General features: G+C 42.5%; 1 protein-coding gene and 1 long non-coding RNA gene across 3 annotated transcripts in view; both read right to left on the reverse strand.

Annotated features, from left to right (window-relative positions):
• The window catches only part of LOC128349248 (uncharacterized), a 40390-nt gene extending 16428 nt beyond the window's left edge, over positions 1 to 23962 (reverse strand). The window contains exon 1 of the long non-coding RNA XR_008318660.1: positions 23541 to 23962. This is a non-coding gene — a long non-coding RNA (uncharacterized LOC128349248). The remainder of the gene's footprint in view (positions 1 to 23540) is intronic.
• The window catches only part of PRKG1 (protein kinase cGMP-dependent 1), a 1007212-nt gene that overhangs the window by 869293 nt on the left and 111901 nt on the right, over positions 1 to 26018 (reverse strand). The window lies entirely within an intron of this gene.

Here is a 26018-nt window from a genome sequence, read left to right on the forward strand (position 1 = left end):
GTACCTCCGGGCAGTGTGGAGGTCAGGACACATTATCCCAGTCCCCAGAAATCCCACAATGCACTGCACGAGTGTGTGGTCCATTGTGGGAATCCCCCCAATGACAGGTGGGCACCAGTCATTGTTTCAGTGCCAGCTGAAAGCGGCCAGCACTGACATATGATTAATTAAATTGGGTTAAGGGAGAGCTTGCTCCCTTAATCTCATCTAACAGCCCGGCTTCTTAGCCAGTTTTTCCACCAAGGCACCACTGGGAGCCCCACAGCTTCCGGCGGTTCCCATGGGCAGCCAAACCTGGGTTTAGATGCCCTAGTCTGATCGTGGCTGCTCATGAGAATTGCCTCTGTGATCTTAATCATTCTTCCTCTGCTTTGTAGTCTTGGCCATGCTTGCCGTTTACATTGCATCCTGAACATTAATACTGCAAACTACGGAAGTAACATCAGTCCACAGGCGACCTTGTCCTTACATTGCAGAAATGTGATTCTTCTAACTATAGGAACTAAGCCATCAACGTTTCATCTTTAACTCATTTGATTAATTTGGAGGCAGAAGAAATGAGAAATTGGAAATTAAAGTTTGGCCCATATCAAGAAAGGAATTCAAAAGCGAATGGAAGTTAGCATGTGCCTTGGGGAATTGAGATCCAATTCACTGATACTTAATTACAATGCAAAATTACTGAAATGTGTGTCAAAATCGACAAATAGCAGAGTTTCTGTAAATTATAAATATGCAGCTTAATATTAACAGAGGCATACAGAAGCACATTAGACCTCCTGAGTCTAATAAAGAATAGACACTAGGGATATTCAGAATGTTTCAATGTCAAAACGTTTCAACTCGAAACACACTGTTTTGAGTGTTTCGATCTTGAAACAGCACCCTTTAAATAATTGGCTTGTGATCTCTTTACTTCTTGGTTGGCTTGTTAGCATAGAAATCAAGTGTTCTCATGAGCAATTGCTTCCCCATTGGCTGGGGGGAGGGGGGAGGGAACACAAAAGGAGGGAATTTCAAAATGTATTCAAAAGGACTGGGAGGCAGAGAGAGCCCTTATATTGTGCCTCTCTTGAAGAAGAAGATACATCAGGTGGGGAAGAAAGTTTGATTTTGTGGTTTTCTTTTCTCAGCACTGAGTATTATATGCTGTGCTATTACTGCTATAACTATCTGGTTTTGCTGGACTGACAGAGGCAGAACTTGGGTGCATGCCCTGCCTTCCTTGAGTTGTGGTTTGGTTTGTCTGCAGGATAGTGTTGTGGGGAGAAGTGTGTGTGTGTGTGTGTGATATTTCTTAATATTACACATAATATTTCTTAGTGAGTGCTGTGATAAGCTCCATGTCTGGCCTTGAGACTAACACATGCTTCATTCACTGCTCTAGTCTGCTCTGCAATCTGCATTGCAAAGTGCAGTGTACTCAGTCCAAATATGACTCAGGTTGCCCTAGTTGAGCACATGACTATGCTTGCTGCTAAGGGTGCTGCTGTGGCAGCTGTTGCAATGCTGGGAAATAAAGAATCAAAATAGTGTGTGAGAAAGCACTTGTTCCAGTGATGTTATTGCAGTGCAGGAACTGTGGCTGGCAGTGGATTCTGGGTCAGTGTTTCTTTTTTGGCCGTTTTTGGACTATGTTTGAAATGTCTGTTCTGTGTTGGGAGAGACAGATTCCCTTTTACTGTGTGCTTCTGCAGTGTTTCTCAGGGCAGGGTTACAAAAGGCATTGCAAATTGCAATGCAAAGCTTGTGTGAACTGCATTCTGTGAGTGTAGCTTGTTTCTGCCATAGGGAACAATGGGGAAACTCTAAACACCCCCATTGTTCCCCATGGGCAGCTCCTAGGGACCCAAAGTGGGTTGTGTGGTAGAGCATGATGGGTGCTTCCTACCACAAAACGCTCAAAAGAAATGGGCAAGCAGGCGATTTTTAACAAAGTTTTAATTTTTTCCCCCAAACCCGCCATAGGATCATTGCCAAACTAACTTATTCACATAGAAAATTAAGCCACTGGGAAGGAACCATGAAATTTTTGTATATTGCAGAGTATTTTGTAAATCCTGTTAACACAGACTAGAAAGAGTAATAGTTAATATACAAAGTCTTGGGTAAAAAGCTTATACCCTGATAAATATTAAGCTAAGGGTATGGGAAAATGTAAAGAAAAGCATTGATCTGCTTATTGATATTGACAAAATTTGAGGGTTTTGAAAAGCTTTCACTTTTTAAAAATTCAAACCTTAGTTTTAATTGTATTGTTTTGATTACAATCGTGCACATACCCTGTATAACTTCCACTAAAGTAAACAGGAAGTAAGCAGCCCAACTGCCCCACTACAGATTGCAGCCATGGTGATTTCACAGTATGAAGTAGAACTTGCCCTTCTTTCTAAGTTATCTTGAAGATTTCATTCACCATGCCATTTTCAAATAACGTGAAGAAAAAAAAGTACATTTGACAAAAGAAAAGGAGACAAAAAAATCTGAATTGATCTCATTTTCTTTATAAATAAAGGTTTGCCAACTTGTACCCTTTGTCTGCATAGCTGATAATTCTTACGGGATCAGAGTTTACTTTAATAATTGCAAACAATAAAGGCTAATATTTGAACAGCTAGCCTACAATTGAGGCAAAAGATGGATTTCAATGAGAGGCTAGAAGTGTTCACTGAAGTTCTGCCATTAACTTGAAGGTGCAAGATTTATGGAGACAATGCAAGTGGAAGGGTATTCAATACAACCAGACGAACAACAGGAAGAGGCAGCAGAATACAGTCATATAGAATACAGTCATAAACCCATATAGAAAATCTGTCTCTAGCAGACTGCTGTCTGGAATGGTAAGAGTTGCAAGGAAGTATCACCCCAAGAAGTCAAGAAGAAGCATGGCTGATGTTGCAAGTATTATTATTATTATTATTTATTCACACAGTCAGACAGGTGTTATTGACTGGTTTGTTTTATCCAGACATCGAGTCCTTCCCAAGGACCTGGGAGTGCTGAATTTTATTGTCAATGTTGTGGCTGTTCCCAGTATTATTATTATTATTACATTTCTATCCCGCTGTTCCTCCAAGGAGCCCAGAGCAGTGTACTGCATACTTGAGTTTCTCTTTCACAACAACCCTGTGAAGTAGGTTAGGCTGAGAGAGAAGTGACTGGCCCAGAGTCACCCAGCTAGTTTCATGGCTGAATGGGGATTTGAACTCGGGTCTCCCCGGTCCTAGTCCAGCACTCTAACCACTACACCATGCTGGCTCTCAGTAACAAGTAACAAGACATCAGCTGGAGCAATGAAGCAGTTATTTCAAACACTGCATCATCAATGGTCATTTTTTCAAAGCAAGAAATGAGGATTTGTTCTTTTAAATTGTTCAAGTTTTTCCCCATTAGTTATTTTCTGCTTATAAATTATTACCATTCAAACATGACATGTCTAGCTTTTACAAGCACTGGTAAAAATTACATAATTTATGCACATCCTCCTAGAGAGCAGATGACATTTGCCCCTGGTGCTGATCCATTGAGAAGCAATGCTCTCCATGGTTATGGCCCTTGATTGAAGAGGCAAACACTATAAGCACGATGGCGGTTGCTTCTGTGATCAGAAGGCTGAGGCCTTTCCATCATGGAAGCAACCACCACCACACCTATGGCATTTGCCTCTGTAGACAAAGACCATATGTATGGAGAGTGTAATGGTGTGAGGCTTCTTGATGTGTCAGGGCAGGGATTGCTGGCATGCTTTCGGGTTGCTATACATGAGTACAGCATCTCCTCCCCTCCTTTTTATTGCTTGTCTGAAGGCTATAATTTCAGTGCAATCAATGAAAGTCTCAGGAAGAGTAAGTGATTCAACATTAAATAATTTTTGCACATCCTCCTACAGAGCCAATAATGTTTGGCCCCTGTTCTGCTGAACTCTGATCATGCATGTAAAAAATCTTGTGGAATCTCATTTTATAGTGCAATCTGGGGGGGGGGGGACCTTTTGGAAATTGTGCTCAGTTCATACTATGCCTATTGTATTCTATCCAGTATCTTTTATGTTTTGTTGTTTAGAAATTTGTCCCAAGGGGGTTCCTGTCGTGACTGTGTGGGGTAGAGTCAGAAAGTAAAAGGAGGAGGAGACAATGGAGCTGTGTCTGAATAAACTCTTAGTTAAATCTATATAAGAATATTCTTGTGTTTCTGATGGAAGCAGCTATAAAACAATACCCAAGCAGGGTATTCTACACTATCACTATGTGCAAGCAGAACAGGGGCCAAATGTCATCTGCTCTCTAGATACTACCAACCTCGCTTCCCCACATGTCCCTATCGCTCTCCATTTCTGATGGGGTTGTTTTGTTTTTGTATTAAGGATTATTGCATTGTTTTAAGCAAGAAATTTAAAAATCAATAAAAGAATACAAAGAAAATAGTAGTCTCCGTTCCTGGAATGCCAAGTGCCTGTCAGTCTTGTCAACTCCTCATCCATACTGCTTATGAATAGTGACAGGTGAACTCTCAGCACCTAAATCTGGCTTTCACAGCAACACTCAGAGGATGCTCATTTGTTTTTTGAGAGTTTTGTTCTGGTACATAATGTTTGAGCAAATACAGTGATGGTGCCACATACATGTGCCTTACTCTATTTGTCCTTGTGAATTATAGTCCCCAGCATCAGTGATGGCAGACAGCTGCTTAAGAATTCAATCACCCACTCTAGCTGAGAACAAGAATGGGTTTAGATCTTGACAGAATTCACAACCTCATGAATTGCTTGCAGTAAGCACTTGATTGACCAAATAGAGATGATATCACCAAATTAAAGGCAGTTCAGGTGGCCCAGTCACATATCTCTTTAGATATGCAATAAAAATGGGATGCTGTACTCATATAAGAGTATGCCCAGAAGGTCCGCCCTTACATACCCATATAGGCTTCTAGGTTATTTGTCCAGCCATTGTTGTTTATAGTACATAAGCAGTCTTGGCCGTGCTATACAAGCCCTAAGGCAGTACAACCTACAGTCCATTGGACAACTGACCACCCGTTTGATATTTCCAGTCCTGGAGTATAGTTTGTCTGGCCACCACTAAGAGGACCCATAATGTCAGTTTTATTTTGACCTGGCATATGTTTCCAGACCACTGGAAAAATTCCCATGAGAACAAGTGTATCTGGAAATCACAGATCCAGTTCTAAAATAAAACTAATACAGGTCACAGCAGGTCTTGTAATAGGAAGCATGAACTGTCCCCTTTGCTGAGCAGGGTGCCCTGGTTTGCATGGGAATGGGAGACTACAAGGCTATTCACACAGGCATGTATGAATAGCAGGGAGGGTGGGGAGAAGGCACGCTCCATTAACCTTCCCCTCAAACTATCGATGTCTTCTGCGTGCCGCCATGCGCCCATATGATCTGTACTGCTGCTGGCAGCATCGATCAACAGAGTCCGGGACTCATTTTCCTGGCCTCCAGATATCTTGCAAGGCACTGTGCAACAAGCGTGGTGCCTTGCAGAATTCTCCCATCATACGGGCGCTCTAGTCACCCATCTCTGTGTCTGCTCAGGCTGCAAGCAACCTGGGCACACGCATGATCCTGGCCGCCGGGTTAAAGGTGCACTCACACCCTTAACCCTGGCTAAAGGTCGGGGTTAGAAGTGGGATTAGGTAGGCGGGCAGCCATGGGGCAGCCCAGCCTGGGTTAGGCTGTTCATGTGAATATGCTTTACATGTGTGAGCACTGTAAGATATTCTGCTTGAGGGTATGGCTGCTCTGGGAAGAGCACTAGCATGCATGTATACATAAGGTTCCAAGTTTCCTCCCTCGAATCTCCAAGACAGGGCTGAGAGAGGCTCTTGCCTAGAACTTGGAGAAGCCACTGCCAGTCTATGTAGACAATACTGAGCTAAATGGACCAAGGGTCTGACACAGTATAAGGCAGCTTCCTATGTTCTGACCAGATCATTGGATAGTTCTACACCGTGAGAATTCAGGCTCTTCCAAGTTGTTTATGGCTCCAGAATAAAGGAGACTACATACCTCTGCTAAATCCAAGTGTTTGTGGAAACAAATCTGTATCCCACCCGCCACTGCACTAGTCAGAAAGGTCTCTTGCTTTCATTTCTATATTCATACTTTAGAATAATTGAAATAATTGGTATCAGGTGACAAGGCTGGTTTGCTACAAAAGCGTTACTTTGGCAATATATTAACTTCTCTCATAATTGAACATAGAAGCTTAATTAAATGGTATCTTTCCAATCGTCTGACTGAATAGGCAGCCAATGTAAATAGGCTCTGCAGTCTGCAAAATGCAAACAGAGCTAATGAAAAGAGTCCCAGCATATTGTTTATCAACTCAGGTTTGATATTTTATTAATGCAAACTAGCAACAAACCAAACCAGTTACTTCTGAATTACTCACTGCTGTGTTGAAGTCCATACACTAGCCTATTCATTCTATTACCACAAACACTTTTCAGTCATACACCCAGCACTTTACTGGGTGTCCAAAAAGAAATCTGAGCAATTTATACAGTATATATGAATTAATTTGCCAGAGGCATTAAAGTATTATATGTGCACGCAGACCCAATGAAGATACAGTTCAGCCAGTTTACTTGTCCAAAAATGCTCATTTGAGCATAAATAAAAGTAGGAGACTGTAGTGCCGTCTCTATGACTAGAAACATTCAAACGGTGGTTGCATGGAACCAAAGCTGTATTCCATAAAGATGTGGTTTTTCTAACCACCAAAAAGGGCTACCGTCTTCTGAAAGTCACATTTATATGCCCATGTTATTTTGCTTATGCAAAAAGACCATTCATAGGAGACCATGTGTATGGGTAAGGCAGCTACAGTAACTTCTGCATCCATTTTTCCCCATTTCACTCAAAGACCTACACTCTTTTTTATGCACTGCTTACCCAGTAAATTTAGCTATTTGGGTTCCCTGCTGAGATTGGCATCTAGAAATTGATTGATTGCCAAATTATTATTGTTTAGATAGACCTCTAAGGTTCTGTGTGATATTTCAAAAAACTTCAGATACATAACAGCCTGTGTAAACCGCCCTGAGACATTTTTGGAAGGGCAGTATAGAAATCGACTAACTAACTAACTAACTCCCCTAAACCCCCGCCAGCCTCACCCAGGACAGCCCAGTCTGGCTGCAGCCTGGTTCACACCTCCGTGTCAACCTCCATGCGCAGAGGTGCAAACTAGGCCATAGACAGCCTGGGTTGTGTTGGGGGAGGCTGTTGGGGCTTCCACCACTGCCACCATCCCCACTGCAGTCTATACTGCCACCTCTTGTTGAGGGTAAGGTCCCCTGACTCTCCCCCCCCTTAACCTTAGGGAGGCCCCCTGCCCCTTTGCTCATAAAGGGGAATCCTTACCGGATTCCACTTTACAAGCAGAACCCTGAACTGATCCGGTTCAACCAGAACCAGACCAGGCCGGGTCAGTTCGAATTCAAACCAAACTGACCTGGCTGGTTCCATACACATTCAGTTACAGCTGCCACTAGCTTGTTTGGTGGCCAAGCAGGATCAAGCTGCCCCAAGGCTTTGAATGTGCTTCCTGTCAGTACAAGAGCGTCTCCATCTCTGGCTGCTTTTAAAAAGCCACTTAAAACACACCTGTTCTCTCACGCCTTTTTCTAAAACTATTTTAAAAGGTTTTTGTTAAAACTATTTTGAAAATTTTATGCTTCTAAAATTATTTTAATCGTTTTTATTGAGTTTTAAGTTGTGTACCTTGAGATCAAGGTGTTAGGCAATTTATACATTAGATAGATAGATAGATAGGCACAAACTCTATGTGGGGGGAGGATCTTAAGCTTTGAAGTTACCTTTAAAAAAATACCACTTTGAGAACAGAATAAAGGAAGGAAAATAATGAAATTAACCCTTTCAAAAGTTGCTTGATTACTAAAATAACTATATTTTGCATATGCCCTAGGCACAAATAGGTTTTTAAGGACTTCGAGATCTCTAGACAAGGCAATATTTTTCTTAAACCTCAAAAGAAAGAAACCTATACGATTCCAAAACTTTTCTGACCAAGCCCTGGAAAAACTTTGGTACCCAAACAGCTGAGCACTTCTTTTTTTAGGCAAGAGCCTTGTAAACCCTTGTAAACACTCCCTTGCAATAGCCTTTAGGTGATGATCAGCTGTTTTGAGCCCCCAAATACTTTCCTTGGCAGTTTAATATGTATTGCAATTGCATTTAGCCCAGTGTCTCAAAAGAATCCCTCTCAGATCCCTTTGCAAGTTCAGCTTGTATCCCTTGGCTTGTCCAGGGAGCTGTCTATTGCACAACCCTCAGAGACATATAGAGGCTGTTCTTATGATCAGCAAAAACTGGGCTAAGGAAACCAAGTCTACTCTTCGCTGATGGTTAGAAGCATCAGGCGGCAAACCCACCAAAGAGGACAGCCTCTCCAATGGTGTTAAGGGAGCGAGTGCACTTTTAGCCCAATTATTTTGATCGTCTGCCAGCACCAGGTGCTTGCAGTCAGGGCTGGGAGACTGTGGGGCTCCTGCCCGTCACTGGAGGGATGCCCATCATGGGATTTCCAGGACCGGGATGACATGTCCTGGCCTCCAACCCTCTGCACTGCCTAGAGCAGTAAAGGACTGTCTGGTTGCAGGATATGTGCACTCAGCTCCTCCAACCGATCATCTGCAGGGATATAAAGGTTAGTGAACCTTCGTGCCCGCCATGCCCATCTCAGGGATCATGAGAAAGGGCTCATTTTCTTGCAGCACAGAGTGCTTCCGGGGAAAGGGGAGGTTGTCGTAATTCACCCTCCCAATGTGAGCACTGGTGCTGTGTAAGTCAAGAACTCACTGAGAGTGCCAACACTTCTCACACAGTACCACTGTTTCCTTAGTCTGGATGCTGTCCCATTGATTGATTGATTGATTGATTGTTAAATTTATATACCGCCTTTCATTAAAGCAATCCCAAGGCAGTTTACAGCAAAAATTTAAACACAAGATGGTAAAAAAGACACAAGCCTCCCCATAACATTATTTCATTTCCAAAACCGATTAGAGGCAAAACTACAAAAACCAGTCAGAGGCAATACTCATTTTCTCCTAACTACTGTGAAGACATGTAATGATTCAAGAAAGCCTTCAAAATATGACTAATGACATATTTAAAGGGCTTGAGAGAGGGAAGCCAGTTGGCCGGTGACAGCTTGCTCTTTACTCTCTTCTTCATGGGAGAGAAAGTGTGGGGGCAAGGGTCCATCTTCACTCCAACCTAAGAAGAAACCCCCTGTGGGTACTGTGGGGCCCACAACTTGTTGCTCTTATTGGCCGATATGATTATGTCAGTTTTGTCCGTTGGCCAGTACTGCTGTGCACATGACAGGCAGCTCCAAAAGTGCTCCACAAGTGGGCAGTTGTACAAATACAGTACCATTTTAAATAGTTGTGCAACCACCTGCTTGAGCAAACCTGCTAGGGCTCCGCATCATGTGTGCAGCAGCACCAGCAGCTGATGTCTAACACTAGCACTGTGTTGTGCATCATATAGGCCACAGTCCATATACTGCACATCCTAAAACAATGTTTGAAACAATGTTTGAGCATAAAGAGAGCCTTCAGAGAGAAGAAACAAGGAAAGAAGAGAAAAAAGTAATACAAATAAATTGCACTCCTCTTGCTTATTTTGGGATGTCCAAAATTAGCCCAAGAATCCCCCCATACATTGACTTTTCTTTCCTCTTCCCCCACTGCAGTTGTATGCAGTACTTCTACATACAGAGGAATAGAAAACACAACCGTTAGTGAAAATCTGGGACAAAAATAGAGAGATAGAAAATCCCTTTCAATTTTTAAAAAATATATAAATGAATAAAATTTGGACATTTGAGTATGGTGCCATTTTTTCTCATAGATTTTAAGACACTTCAAGAATCATAGGTTCAGGCATCATCATAAATGTTTTGTCCTGGTTTTTTTCAAGGTACTGAAATAAATTCCATTAGCAAAACACCATTCTCATTAACTTAATAAAAGAGAAACAGCAACAGTCTTGAACATTTACAATAGATATCACAGACCTAGAAGTGGTTTTGTCACCTTTATTTGTATCAAAATGTAGTGTGGCTTAAATTGAGCTCCACAAAAGTGCTATTCAGGAACACAACACGCATGTGGCACTCAATTTCACATCTCTAATCTGCTTGACTGCATGACATTTACAACCATAATACTCTGAGGCAAAAAGTAATTTTCAGACAATTGACAACAAAGTTTTTACAATAAGGCAATCCAGATACTGGCAAGTGCATTTTAAGCATTTCAGCAATCCTCTGCTTTTACAGCAGCTAATTTTCATACAGCCTTTGAGATCAGATATAGGGCCTTGGCTATTCATTCCGTATCACTGATGATAAACCATATATGACACCCTGTTTGTTTTTAAAGAATCATATGGTAGAGATTGCTTTAAAAGACAATATTGACAGTATTTTTCTTGGCAGTTCAAAAGCATAGCTACTGGCCAACATTCTTACTAAAGGTGCAGAGATGCTGCATGCAAAGCCTTCATTGTATTTTGTAATCCAGGATCCCACTCCATGCTCTGGGAGAGACCAATTTTTGTCGATTTCTCCTTCCTAGAAGCATTCTTTAAGACCCATAAACATGTCCCTGAAAGTTGTGAGAACTTCAAGAACACGTTTATGGATGCTAAGGAGGACTTCTGAGGGAAGGAGAGATTGGCAAAAAGTGTCCCCCTGGCAACATAGCAGGATCACTATTAATTATTATTATTATTATTATTTCAATTTTTATACTGCCCTTCCAAAAAGGCTCAGTGTTTAGTGCAGCACCCCTGCACTAAAGACTGCAGGGGTGCTTTGTACACAGCAGATGTCACCCACTGCGTTTTTATGATGTTTATTTGCTTACCATATTCCTGAACTTTCAAGAGATAGGGAAGCACATCTGTATTTTAAACTATTATGTCACAAACATGTCTAGACGACATATTTTTATTTATTTATTTATTGTTAAATGTGTATACAGCCTTCCATTAAAACAATCCCAGGCGGATTGGGAAAGGGCAACTGATCAATACAAATATTTACATGCAGCCATGAAATGTAACACTAATATCACCTAATGAAAGTTACCTATGTCATGAGACCTAATAAAGAATTAACCCCATGGATTGGCTTAAAGAGAACAAGTAAAACAATATTGTTTTTTAGGCCAACTAAACAAGTTTTCACAATAACATAGGAACTAGACACTCCATACATATACAAATAAAGCAGTGACTCCAGACAGATCATCAGCAGTATCATGAACAAGGAAGACAATGAACCCAGCACTCTGCACCCTGCACCTTACAAACAGATGACCAGAGCTTTTGCCCATGATATGATTGGAGCTGCATGTGCACGTGCTTCTGGATCCAACACTGCTGCAGCTGTTTACATTTGCAGTCCCCTGATAAAAGAATATACATGGAACCCTGATGCTGTGCACAGAGCTTGAAATAAGTGCAAGGCTGTGACCATGTGAATGGTCCTTCTCTATAGTTGTTTCTATTAATCTTGGTGCTAAGTAGCAGGCAATGGATCCCTATGGTATGCAGTGCCACATCCTGCCTGGTACTCAGGCCACATACTTAACTATCCACTGACATGTTTTGTTTTGTTTTGAATGTGTGTCTTCCAAAGAGTGTTGCTAGGTTTTATTTTCTTTTTACCTAGTAGGGCTGCTGGCCTTTTAATGGCTTCATAGCCAGTGGTGTAGTCACACATTCAGACGTGCAGGTGTTCACCATGCCAGCCCACATAGCCACACCCACCCAGCAACCCCACCTCATAGCCACACCCCAGTGCATTAACACCCCCCCCCCAGTTTAGCACACCACTTGTCTGAGGGGGCACTTTCCCCTCCTCTGGAGGCACTCTCAGGAAGGAAACCAGCAAGATCACTGTGTGTCTATTTGGCCAGACAAGGTGGGGGTGGGGTAGATGTGAAATGCACTACACAGGGTGGAAGGCCCCACGAGGTGGAGCATGAAGAAGAGAGAGAGAGAGAGAGAGGAAAGTGCCATGTCCTTGGGGGATAACTTCAGTTAAGTTAATTAGGTTTCAACTGCTGATGTTGGGAAGCGGATCCCCTCAAAAGCTTGGCAAAGCATTTTTCAATCTTAACAGCTTTTGTTCAAACTTAACAGCCACATTTCAACATTGGAAGTGAGCATGGTTTTCTCTGTTAATTTTATTCACCCACATCAATGAATGAGCACGATTAACTCTGCTGGATTGTGGCCAGTGAATACAGACTTCTGCCATTCATCTGCTTTCCCAGCACAGCACATAAGACAACATGGTTCAACAGGCTGGAAGGAATCTGCAGATCAAATCTGCTGTGCCCCCTTCATTTTCCAAGTGGCCCCACTGCTTCTCTCCCACCCTGCAACCCATCCTGTTGAGGTGGTGGATCCTGGAGAGATGTGTACAGGGTGGAGTCACAAAAGACTACCTTGGGTATCTCAGCAAACTCCATGAACAGGGCGGGGGACCCAGCACTGGGGAGGGGGCACAGAGGCAGGGATAGTGCCAGGTTTCCCCAAACAAGGAGTTGTGCTGCCACCAAAGCATCATCCCTTCTGGGCTCATCTACTCTCTCTTTCCTACTATCCAGCAGCAGTGACAGAGCTGGGCGGGGCGGCTCCTTCCGAGGAGCCCCTGGGAAGTGAACGATGAGGTGCCGTGGACCACCCACGCACCTTTTCAGAGCCCTGCTCTGGTTTGAGGATGGTGGCTGTGTGGAGCATTCCCTCCTCTTCCAAGGGCTGTGTGATGGTGCCCTCCTCTGCCAGCCCCGGCAGGCCAATGTTCCCTGCCAGCTACCCCACCCCGAGGGCTCAGATGGCCTCCACGCATGTGCAGAGGCCTTGTGAACCCTAGAGCCGGGGCAGCCAGTAGAGAATGCTGGCTGGCCAGGGCGGGGGCTGGGCTGAGGTGCACGTCAGAGCAAGTCAGCCCTGGGCAGCGTGGGTGGCATGGGCGGGGGTGCGGGCAGCACGTGTGGGGGCAGCACAGCATCCCGGCATGACTAGACCAGTGTTCATAACAAGCAAAAAATTAGCAGATGAAACTTTTCCCGTTCATGTATCTCCACGCTTAGAAAACATTCACCTGACAAACACTGTTTCTTGTTCAGTGGTTACGGCACAGGTGTCACAATTATCAGAAGGAATAAGGGTACTCAACCGAAGTTGCAGTATTTTAAAATCTAATGACAACCATGCTAACTCATTCTCCATTTTCCCTCCAAGCATAACAGAGCAGTAATACTGCAGTCATTCAATCACATCGGCATTAGCCTCCAGATACACAGCTAGCATAGCCACCTTTTTAATAGCCTAACTCTTTGCCTTTAACAGCAGCACAACACAAAGGCATTAAGCAGGAAAAGGTTTTAATGATATGTGTATAAGTGGTAGTAAGAGTTTTACCTGATAAATTTAAAAGTGTCAGGTTTCTGTTAGATGCAATGTCTTTAAGATGTATGGGCAACCCTGTGCACAGCAAGATTATAAAACCTTGTAGAGATGTGCAGAATGTTTCAATGTTGCAATATTTTGACTCAAAATGAGCCATTTTGAGTGTTTCGAGCTCAAAACTGCCAGTTTTTTATTTTGGATCAGAACAATCCTATGGGGGTTTGGGGAAAGGTTTAAAATATGTTAAACATTGCCCTTGTCCATTTCTTTTGTGGGTTAAGTGGTAGGTAGCACCCATCATGCCCTAACACACAACCTTCTTAGGTGTCCCTAGACACCTATTGTCCCGTGGGGAACAATGGGGTGTTTTGTGTTTCCCCATTGTTCCCTATGGCTGAAACACCTGAACCTTTTAGAGTTGTTTCATTGAAACAGCTGGTTCAACTACTGTTTCAGCCATTTTACCTTTTGCTTTGAGTTCGAAACAGAACGCACAGTCCATTTCGTGTATATCCCTAGAACCTTGCACTGGCCCCAAATTTATACTGCAAGAGCCATGTCGTTTGTTGCTTCTGAGGCTTAGATATTGTATTTTTCTGCTCTTTATGCATCAACCAAGTCATTTCTTTATCTTGCATGAATAACTGTAAAACGAGCCGGAGGTATAAACAGAAATCGGAGAGAAATTTCTCAGAGCTACAGTATTAACAGCAGAAAAGATTTTTCAAGAAGGACTAAGATAAAACATTGGGTGTTTTTTGCTTTTTTAAGTGACCGCAAAGGAAGACAATATACACAGCTTATTTCCTGCGTGCACTAAAAAGGGATGGTTGTTCTCACAGATGATAAAAGGGCACTGGCTGATGTAAGCAGCTTCAACATTGAGGCCATAACCCTGAATCACACCTCCTACCCTCAATACACAATATGGAATCACAAGTTTCTTTTCTATCACCTGCATTCTTTCAGGGCCAGAAACTGAACTCTCTTGGATATAGGCAGGGAAGGATTAGCAGGTCCTAGGGCTAGATAAATGGTTATCTTGATATCAGTGATATAGATGTAGCTCACAAGCCAACAAAAAGTCAGGTGTGCTTAAGCCCAAGTCTGTGCTATATGAACATAATGTAATGTTTCCATATATGGGCATTAAATTACTGCAATTGTCTGTAAGGGCCCAAGGGGTTCTTTTGACGTGATTTCAGTGACTGGATAGGCACTGCAGCATTTTGTTCCATTGTATCAGAAGTATACAAGAGAAGCACACCATGATGTGAATCAGCATTTCCCTAGCTTCCTAAGGGGCAATGAAGACGCTGAAAGCAGCCACACCACCAGTTCATCACATATGACTCAAGAACTCTGGCATTACTAAAGTAACATGAGAAGGAAGCATCTTACAGCAACTCCTGTGCTCTTGAACTAGTCCTGGAACTGACCCTAAGATGACAAAAGTAACTTGAAGGTCAACATCAGAATAAGTTAAATGTTACCATGGGCATGGTAAGTTTTGAATTTTTAAGTCACAGTGGGTCCTAAAGTCACCACATGTAGTCTTTATTACCTCAAAAAGAAACATGTTTAACGTGTGAATCTTGCCTAAAAAGGTTACCATGTTGGAAAGATACAGGGAGCGGGATTCTTCTCCCATTACCAGATCAAGCAGCCTAATGATTTTTGCATTGGATAAATCATCTGGAATAAATTATTCCTTGACTGTAGAAACTTGGGACATAGCTTGCAAATGTCCACAGAAGTTACTGATACACCAAGTTTTATGACCCTGACCTCCCACAGATTCTTTTGTGACACAATGAGGCTATTCCCACGATCACTGGAAAGTCAGTGACAGGGCCGGCAGTCATGTGGGTGGCCAAACCAGCCGCCCAGGGCTGCCTTTTGATTGTCTGCAGGGAGAGCAGGCTAAGCCCATTCTCCCCGCAGACCCGGAAAAAGCTCGTCTCACCAATCGTGCGAAGAGCTTCAATGATAGCCAGGGCAGCCAGGGGAGAAACTCAGTGGTTCTCCAGTGTACAAAAGCTTCTTACTTTGCCACCTGAAGTTTACAGATATTCAGCATGGGCAACTAGAGAGTGCAGTGGAATCCACTGTGCCTTTCTCCCACATGGTTGGTTTCCCCCACTTATGATCACAACAATCCTTCAGGTTAGGAGAGAGTGTCTGGCCTAAAGTTACACAGTGAGCATCACAGTTGAGTGGGGAAGGATTTGAACCCAGGTCACCCCAATCCTAGTCTTAACACTCTAAACACTACACCACAATGGCTCTCAATTGCAGGAGAAAAAGATTTAAATCCTCACTTTAGCCTTGAAGCAAACTATTGTGGAAGAATGAGAGCATGAAAAGAATGAGAGCATGCTTTCCTTGAGAGCATGAAAAGGTTTAATTATCAAATTTTGGCAGAGGGAGATTGTGGGCCTGAGCTGGGCCCTAATGAGTTGGGGCGATGGATATTTTCAGTACCTAGTAACGCCCCTGCTCTTAGTTAATATGAATGGTACTTAAGGTGTTTGTAAATTCTTTTAGCTTTACAACTATGTCAACTTTTCCACACTAGCTGCTAGAGCAGGGGCTCTACTAGAAAACTGCTGGTGCATGGTTTGGAGGAGGAATTGACAATGATGGTTCAAGCTTACATTGTTATTGAGATTGGCAGTCCTGGTGACAGCTGCTACTGCATCTGAGGCTGCATAGCATTGGACTGATTCACTCATCCAAGATGCTGCCTAGCACATTTGCCAGCCTACATGCCATTTATTGCTCACCCTCCTTTCTTCCCTGTCTAACTGTTGCCCAAGAGGAGATGGAAGTGAACTGCCCAGTTGCCTCCCTTCTTGCCACAGAAAAGTAAGAAAGAGCCAGGGAGGAACTGGGAAGGGAGCAGGAAGAAAGGCTGAACAACTTCCGATTCTTCACTCAACTTCTCTGCTGTATGTCTGCAGCCCTCGAATGATCGAGGTTGCAGCACACAGAATTGCCGTTCAACACACTTACGGCTCTCTCCTTCAGTCAAGCAGCTCTGTAAGGGTGTTCGTCAGGCGCGAGGGGATGACTGATAGCAGGGTGGTGGGACTTCCTCCCCATTTTTGTCCTCCTAAGCATGAGTGCCTGCAGAACTCAAAACATCTGACGGGGGCTTGTAACTGACACATCACCAGCTTTGACAACAGCAGAAAACTATAGGGGATCCGGTCTTGGTTCAGAAAGCAGACTCCCATTCATCACATTGTTTCCTATGGGAAAATGGGTTCTGAGTTCAGATGTTTCAATTTAAGACACAGTATTCAAGAACCAATTGGGTCATAAATCTGAGGACCCTGTGTAAATCTATGGCAAACCTATTCACTCCTAACCCAACACCCTGTATTTCATATGATGGAGAGAATCCAGCTCTAGAATGGACATGGAACGAAACCATCCAGCTATAGTTTTTAATTGTTTTCCAAAACTAATAAAGGTAAAACAAAAGAATATTAACTGAATGCATTAGAACTTTAATGCATGTAACATTACAGAATTGTATTCCTTTGAGAGGCAATGTAAATTAAACATTTAAAGGGTGTTGGCATAGCATATGAGCAGGAGTGACAACTACACCATTCAGAGGCAGTGCACAACCTTCCTTTCTACTCCCACAACAATGTCTAATATGGCAGCAATTTTTGTAATACCTAAGAATATATTAGCATAAGAATAATGAAGTGCTCTCTGAGAATAGGAGTATTTTTCTAACTGAATAATACTCCACTCTAAATGTATGATGTAATTCTACATTTCCACATGTACCACAGAATGTCTTTATTACAAAGTTATAATCAAAGCCAAAGTAAGGCATTTAATATCAAAATAAGTATTATTTATATCAGTCAGTTCCTAGGAATGCCAGTATGCTAATATTAATATCTGCTTTTTCAAAATCTTCTATATTATAGCAACAAAAGGTAGAGGTTAATCATTGCTTACAAAATATTTTCTATACCAAAGCTAGCTATATTCTTTATAGCCTTTTAAGTGTTCAGTACTATTGCTTTAGCAAATAAGGTACTTCGGTTCTATGTTACTGTGTATCTTGATATCAGTGCCATATGGCCTAATTTGTTTGAGATAAAACAAAATTCTGCATATTGAAAAACAGAAGTAAGGCTGGTGCAGAGTGCTGCACCAAAGTATAGCAGAGTGCTGCAAAGTAGATTATAAGTGGTTTATTTCATATTTGTCATTTAGGCTGACAGCTGGTGATTGGTCCAAGCTCAGCCAGTAGCATCATGGTAGAGCAGTGTCAGGATGGGTATACCTCTATATGGAGACCAGATACTGTAGTAGTGAGCAGCTGTTATAGTGGGTGCAACTTACTCAGAAGTAAGTTCCACTGAGGGCAATGAAGCTTACTCCCAAGTAAGTGTGTACAGGACTGAGGTCTGAAGGAACTTTCAGGGAAAGGTAAATCAGCACAGGCATCAATGCCTCGACCAACATTTGACTAATACTAACAATTCCCATGCCTCTGCTGCAGTGCGACACATTAACAGCATAATGTTGAGCATATTATCATAAAAATAAAAGATGTAAACAATTTCTCTTCAGCACAGCATATAAGACAGAAATATGTGGAATAGGCAGATTCAGGCAGGGTATTTGAATATCCTCAGTATAAAACAATATTATGTTTTAATTTAAAAGAAGTGGCATTTCCTTCCCCATTACTGGGACAATTTCTGGGCATTATCCCCAGTCAGCCATTAATTGGAGAAGAAATGTCATATTCCTCAAGTACTATTGCTAATTCAACATCTTGATCCTATTTAACTACAATCTTGTCTGCTTTTTTCATGACATTTGCTTCAAAAGCCCCTACACTTACATTCTTCTTTCCCCTTGTTTCCTTTAAATGCTAATGCCTATTACCTCCCCTCTATTACAAACAGACCGAACTATTGATAAGAGGCTTAATGTTCAGGTACATAGATGCCAATATAAAATGGCTATTGTGTTGGTGTGAACTATATGATAGAACTCTTATCTGAATGTAGTATTACTGGTTTGCTTGTCTGTCTGATCAACCATCGTAATAAAGCCATTCATTCATGCATTGCTCAAGTAGCCCAATCCAATTCTACCACTTTAGCTGCAGAGCACCAAGTAGACAGTTGTGTTGCAATAGAAGAGCATCATTCACTTAGTAACCTCCAAACTCCCTTGCAAGAACAGTTTGCTGTTACACAGTGAAATGTAGAGTGCCTCTTCCTCCGATATTTCTCAGCTCACTTCCTGCCCTCTGACAAAGGATACTGCCCATAGAACTGATATCCAAGCAACGATATGACTGACTAGCTGCACCAGAACAAGTGTCCCTTGACTTGAGCTAGTTAGAGGCCTACCACCAGAATTTCTATTCCAACACTACCTTGAAGCCTAGAACAGAATGATGCTGTTGGTTTAATGAATGCAGAAGTGAATGCAAGTGAGTTTTGCAGAAGTGAATGCAAAATACTGTATTTTATCCAAATTGAAAAGGACTCTAAATTTAAGATGATCCCCTTAAAAAGTAGGTTAAACACGCTTATACCTGCATTTACTCAAAAGTAATAGGACTCTGAATTTAAGACACTCTCCTGATTTCTAACATCTAAGAACTTAGGGGAAAACCTAGTCTTAGATTCAGGTAGATACAGTATTAACACAGCCATTGTATTTATTGTAGTGTCTTCTGTAAAGTCAGTTTCTGATAGCTGAGGATTTTGCCTGCGTGAGAGCCCAGTCACACAATCCCCTCAGTGTGTATCTGCTCCCAGTAAATACTAAGTGTCCCCAGTAATGCTCATGAGGGGAAGGTGAGGGGAAGTGAGGGCCATTGTAGTGATGTGCTACTGACTTTTAGCACATCACCACAAATCCTGTTTATATGCAGTTGAAATGGTGTGCTACAGCCACTCCATACAGACCCTATACTCAGCATGAGCTGGTATAAATCACACAACCTGCCTCACTGTGTCCTGCCAAGGCACGCAAGGAGTGTTTTTAGCGGCAGCTATGTGCCAAGATGGTCCTTTACGTGGACACTTGTTAAAAACCCTTTAAAAGGAATTTTTAAGAAACCCTTTAAAAGGAATTATTCTATAGCCCATTCCTTTATAGAATATTTCTATAGATCACATTCCCTAGAAATTCTTTGGTTATTTAGAAACTTATACTGAGACCATGTACTAAAAATGTATACAACAAAATAACTTTATCTAGAAACATCAGCTGGATAAAATATTCTCTTGAACTCCAGAGAGATATTTGTTTGTAGACACAACAAATACATGGGCCACCTTTGGATGCACAGCCAAACCACAAGTCCAATGGACCTGCAATATACTTCCATCTCCCCCACACGCTCCCGGATGATCAGAATCTGAATTCTGGGAGCCGGCAAAGGGGGCGAGACTGGCTGCGCTGGCTCCCTCCAACCTTGGAGGGACAGCCCGCACCAGCCATGGGCTGGCAGCCCAAAGGAGGAGCTTTCTTCCTCCGCTCCGGTTTGGGGAACAATCCCAATCCGGATGTAACAGAGGCAGGAATGGACCCTCGGTTGGGTGAGTGCAGAGTTAATTCCCAGGTTTGGGGGCAAAATTGGAACTGCGAGTCTGGGAAATGTAGTTCTGATAATTCAGACATCACGGGGGCCAAACTGGAGGGGAGTTTGCCTTCAGTTTGGCATGATGTCCGAAGGTGGCCAAGATCTCTCAAAGTGTTCATACAAATAAGCAATCTTGTCTAGCACAGATCTGCACAATTTCAGCCCTCCAGTTGTTGGACTACAACTCCCATCATCCTCACTCTCTAGTCAGGGATGATGGGAGTTGTAGTCTGACATCTGCAGGAGAGCCAGAGTTGTACAGCCCTAGTCTAGAATCACAGAGCTATAAAGGGCTGATTCAGACAATACATTCCTACTCATATACAAGCAGGAAAGTGAATAATCAGTCCCTGTTCCCCGCTCTGCGCACCATTCTGGTTTGGAGAATATCAGGAATGCCAGTTTGTCCAAACCATCCCCTCACATGCAATCTAATAATTAATGTAGTGTCCACATTATCTATGTGTGCAGGAGTGATTCAGACAAACCACCTCCCATATTATTACTCAAAAGAAAACAGCAGGCAGAGAGCAGGAGCAGAACATGCTTATTCATGTCCCTAATTGTGTGTGAATGGGGTTAGCTTAGATGTATCATCCTAACCAGAGCAATATCATTGCTCTTGGGAATCAAAAGAGAGGCATAATTTGCTATGAGAAAACAGCAAGCTCAGAGGCACATTTGTGCAGCTGACTCATCCATCTGCTTTTTTGTGTTGCCACTGTAACACCTGAAGAGGGAGATCATATATCACATTTTGGTCATGGCTGGTGTGATTTAAATCTCTCAGATATGGGCAGAGGCTTCCCATAGAAGAGGACCCATGGAGAATCTATGCAAACAGACTGCAGCCATCATTCCTTATATTTGTAAGTTGATATGCCATACTAAGGGGCCTAAATATACAGAAGACAGTGTAGGGGTCTAGGGGATGGCCGATACTAGGAAAGGATCAAAACACTTGCTGGGGGGAAAGCCAGCACATGTGAGTACAATTCACATCTCACTGACAGGAAGATGAAAAAGCCCCCTTTTCAAACATTGTATCAGCCATTTCAAACATTTAACAATTATTTTTAGATTGTGAGTGCTTTTGTAGAGCCATATTTTTTCTTTGTAAACCACTTTGTGAACTTGTTGGCTGAAAATCAGTACATAAATATTCATAACAAAACAACAGCTGCAGCAGTGTGTGGGTCAGTCCTCAAAGGTGATACTGTCCTATGAATGATGTAGTGGTAAATTGTCAGGAAGTACCTCCACATCTGTATCTTCTTGCACATAGAAAACTAACAAATTGGGGGAAAGAGGGTGTGACATGGCTATTACCAAACTGGTTTCCTTAACATATGAAGGACACAGGTCACAAGAGCAATACAGTTATTTCCCATGCCAACATTATCCTATTCTTGGGGCTGATGATGCTAGCATGAAAAGTAACCACTTTGCCATCCCTGCTCACAGGACTGACTGAGATGTAATCAAGAGCAGCAGGACTTCAACCCTTACTGCTACAGGAAAACATTAACCTGTAGAACTTTCTGCATACCAAAAGCTAGTCCAAGATGAATCTGGAAGTAGTGTGCATACAATCAGCTTGGCACATACCAGTGCAGCTGGAAGCTAGCTGAAATTTGTAGGGTAGGACTGAGTGGTGGTACTGTATAGGTCAGGCTCAGTGATGTGGAGGATATGCACTGAGATAGGAGGGAGTACAGGGTGAATCAGTCCTATGGCCACATAACTCATAGATCTATTCCATCCACTTCCTCAAAACACTAATTGTGTTGCGTGAATTTTTACCCTAGCAACAACAAGAAGAAGAAGAGATCTAAAACATAATTTACCAAGTTTCTGTTACATGCATAATTGAATCGGTTTTTGAAAAGAGTTTCTAAATACATTTTCCCTCATTTTAAGAAAAGCCCTTTTGAAGTTACTATTAATCTCCATACTCTACTCTACCCAAAAAGTAATCAAGGTATTTTATAAGAAACTGAACAGCAAAAATCTGGTTAATCCATTTGCCATTCATTGTGATGTTATTTACTGAAGACAAGACAGATGTAATAACCATGTAATGAAAATACTTTATTTGGGGAAAGGGCAGTGTTGAGCATGGAACTGAACATCAGATAATTTCCCCATAGGGATCGATGAGAAACAAAAAAGTTAATAACTCCTGAATGGCTGGGCAGCTAGAACTTCCAGGACAGGACTGGTATAAAACATGTAAATGTTTGTCCCGAGTGTCCACTGACAGTAATTCCTTATCTGGGACATGTACAATCTTATAAGTGAACTTGGTCATCCGGAGATGAAATCTTTGGGTCTTTGCAGGGGAGTTCATTGAGAAGTGTATCCTCTAACAATGATAAAAGAGGCTTATGATCTGTTTGTAGAGTGAATGACAATCCAACAAGGATTGAAAATCCTTGAAACCCCTTTCAATCTGAGTAGGAGTACTATGTACAGCTTTGGTCACCATATCTTAAGAACGATATTGTAGAACAAGGTGCAGAAGAGGGCAACCAAGATGATCAGGGCCCTGGAGCACCTTCTTTATGAGGCTAGGCTACAGTATCTGAGGCTCTTTACCTTGGAAAAGAGGCGACTAAGGGGAGACATGATCGAGGTGTAATATTATGTATGGAGTTGCATAATAATATTATGCATGGAGCATTATGCATCCAGCACTACTCGGATTGAAAGGATTGAAAACCCAAGGATTGAAAACCCTCCCTGACCTTCAAAATTTAAGGTCAGGAAATTTAGGGACAACAAGAAGTAGTACTTTTTCACACAGCGCATAATTACTCTATGGAATTATTTGCCATGGTATGTGGTGATGGCCACTATTTTGGATGGCTTAGTCAAATTCATGGAGGACAGGTATATCAATGGCTACTAGTCTAGTGGCTATAGGCCGCTTCCAGCCTCAGAGGAACGATGTGTCTCAACATCAGTTGCATGGGAGCAACAGCAAGAGAGAGAGCACGTTCTCACCTCTTACTGTGTAAATCAGGATGCAAGACTAGATAGGCCTTGGGTTTGATCTAGCAGGGCTGTTCTTATGTTTGTAGGCTTTCACATATCCACGTTAGAGTCAAAGCTTCCTTTTTTAAATCTGTGGGTATCATGTTTCAGCTGGTATGAGTGCTCTTGGGACAAAAGCAGTAGGAGCCCAGTGCCCTTGATCTTGATGTTGCTGAAGAGAAGAGGCTTCTGCAGCAAAACACATCTTCCAAGTACAGTCATATTGGGCAAGCACTAGTTAGTTAAATCTTGCTCCCTAGAAAATGCTCAAGCCTGGACTACTGCACTATACCAAGTCTTTTGGCCCTCATGGAGTGCCAGAGAAATTAGCATTTCATCAGCTTGATTCCCCATAGAATAAATCAAAGTACTCACTTGATAGGGTTCAGGCTTTGCAAGCAACGCAAAAAACATCTCTGAATCTAGACAGATGCTTCAACGCATTGGCCATGTAGCAGGAGAGGGAAAAATCAAACTGCTCTGAGGATCTAATCCTGAAGGATTCCATCATGAATGGGACTGGAGTATGTTGATGCAGGGTCATCATGACAGTGCTGGGCCCTCACAGTTCTGCAGGCAGTAAGCCTCAGTGCTTACAGCAGAATAACCTTATCTTCTCAGTCTTGCGAATCCACTCCAGTAGTGTTTGCTGATGCTGTTAGAGCTGTTATGAGCACAGACATGGATCCAGCCACTTCTGGCACCATACTGAGAACTCTGAGTCTAGCCTGTCTTTTCGAAGAGCTTTATTTCAACTACAACAGGCCTGAAGCCTTTCTGATGACATCATCAAGCCCATCCCCTAGATAAGAGATTAACCCTTTATAGCACAAAAAGTGTTGGCTGAGCACCGCTCAACCAATACATACATTCCTTCTACCAACAGTCACCTTGGAATTAAAAGGAGATCTCTTGTAAACTGAAAATTTCTTGTCTAGCAACAGCAAAGCAGGGAGGCTAAGGGAAACTGACCCTCTCTTTTCCTCTGAAGCCACCATGGGGCAGGAGGAAAGTAACCACTTTGGGGACCAAGAGGGCTTGAAGTGGCTGTTTCCAGAAGAGATTTGAGAGTTGCAGGGGGAGAGAGGTGGACAAGGAGTAAGGACTCTTGTCTCTTTCTTTATACATACACAAGGGGAGGGGAGGAGACAAAGCAGGGAAGAGTCCTTTGATTTCTTTCCTTCTCCCCTGCAATTTACTGCCCCTGCAAATGTAACGCAGTCAATATTCATTGATTTTTGTTATTTAACAGTGAGTCTCCTGCTTACAATTTCTTTTGTAATGAAAACTTTGTCTTATGAAGGAAGTGATGAAGGAGTTCATGGATAAAGACTGGAACACAGGAAACTGCCTTATATCAAGGTCATCCACATGACCAGGGGTAGGACAGGGCTACCCCAGGTAGGGCTGGTCATGTAAAGCGCTGGGATTGCTCCCGATCCCACTGCTCCTCCCCTGGGTAGCACTGCTTTTGAACCCTGTCTAAAAGTGAGGTATGAGAAGGAGAATGCACCTCCTATCTCACTGCTGGATCAGGTGGGTGCTCCTGCTGCCAGCAGCCATCTTGGCCATAGAGGCTGGGGGAAGGAGTGGCCTGGCAATGGGCAGATTTTCCAATGCACCACCCTGCTTGCGTAGTGTATTGTGGGATATCCAGCAGCCTTCCTCTCACTTCCTGATTGCCTTCCTCCCACTTACTTTCTCCCACTTCATGATCGCCGTGCCACTCATGTGGGTTCATGGGTGGCAGAGCCCTGTTCAACCTCCAGGAAGACCTTCCTCCACAGCCCTCCTCACTTTGGACATGTGAACAACCTTACTGAGTCATACCATTGGTCCATGTAGCTCAGTGTTGTCTACACTGACTGGCAGTGGTTTTCCAAGGTTTCAGGTTTCAGGCAGGAATCTCTCCCATCCTTACCTAGAGATGCCACGGAGTGAGCCTGGAACCTCCTGCAGGCAAGCAGATACCCTACTACTGAGCTACAGCTCTATTCCCTCGGATGAGTTTCTTACAACAGACAGCACTCACATGTAGTCACCCATCCAAATGCAAATCAGGACAAATCCTGCATAGCAAAGAGATATGAATTGTCTCCCTGCTTTGGGGTCAATTCATGCTGCAAAGGGGAAAATTCATGCTGCAAGACCAGAAACACCTATATTGGGCAGAAGCGATATAGGAAGGTGCTGAAAGGCATCATCTCACACTGTGCAGGAGGAGGCAATGGTAAACCCTTCCTGTATTGTACCAAAGAAAACCACAGGGCTCTGTGGGCACCAGGAATCAACACTGAATCGAGGGCATAACTTTACTTTAAGACCGGCTCTATTCCCCTGGTCTTGTGGACTGGAATGTTATAACTGTATAATGATAATATTATTATATTATCATGTTCATTTTTTTTAAAAAAAGACACCTATCTGCATTTATTGTATCTACTTCGCTTTTACTTAACATAATATACCACATATCACAGTGCTTAACTGTTGTTTTATGTGGATAACAGAACTCCAGTCCAGAAAAGACTAATGATTTTTTTTCTCCCCTGGTATCCCATCATCAGAATAAAACCATTCATCCTTAGTCCCAATATACAAATCTCTTTGAGGTTATTCATGTCAGAGATTGGATTTACATATAATAAACTTTAGTAAAAATCACAGTTAATTGGAAAGTAACTTAAATGTAAATGTAACTTAGCAAGTGTAAATTAGTTTTAAATGGAGCTTAGAGAAAATGCGACAAACCCGCTTAATTGCCTCTCTTATTTAGAAGAGCCTCACTCCTAATATGTCTGGCACCTCTGTCTCTTCTTGTGTAAGCAATGCACATTCTTTAGATATTACCCT

The sequence above is a fragment of the Hemicordylus capensis genome, chromosome 3, assembly GCF_027244095.1.
Source record: "Hemicordylus capensis ecotype Gifberg chromosome 3, rHemCap1.1.pri, whole genome shotgun sequence".
In the NCBI taxonomy this organism is placed as follows: Eukaryota; Metazoa; Chordata; class Lepidosauria; order Squamata; family Cordylidae; genus Hemicordylus; species Hemicordylus capensis.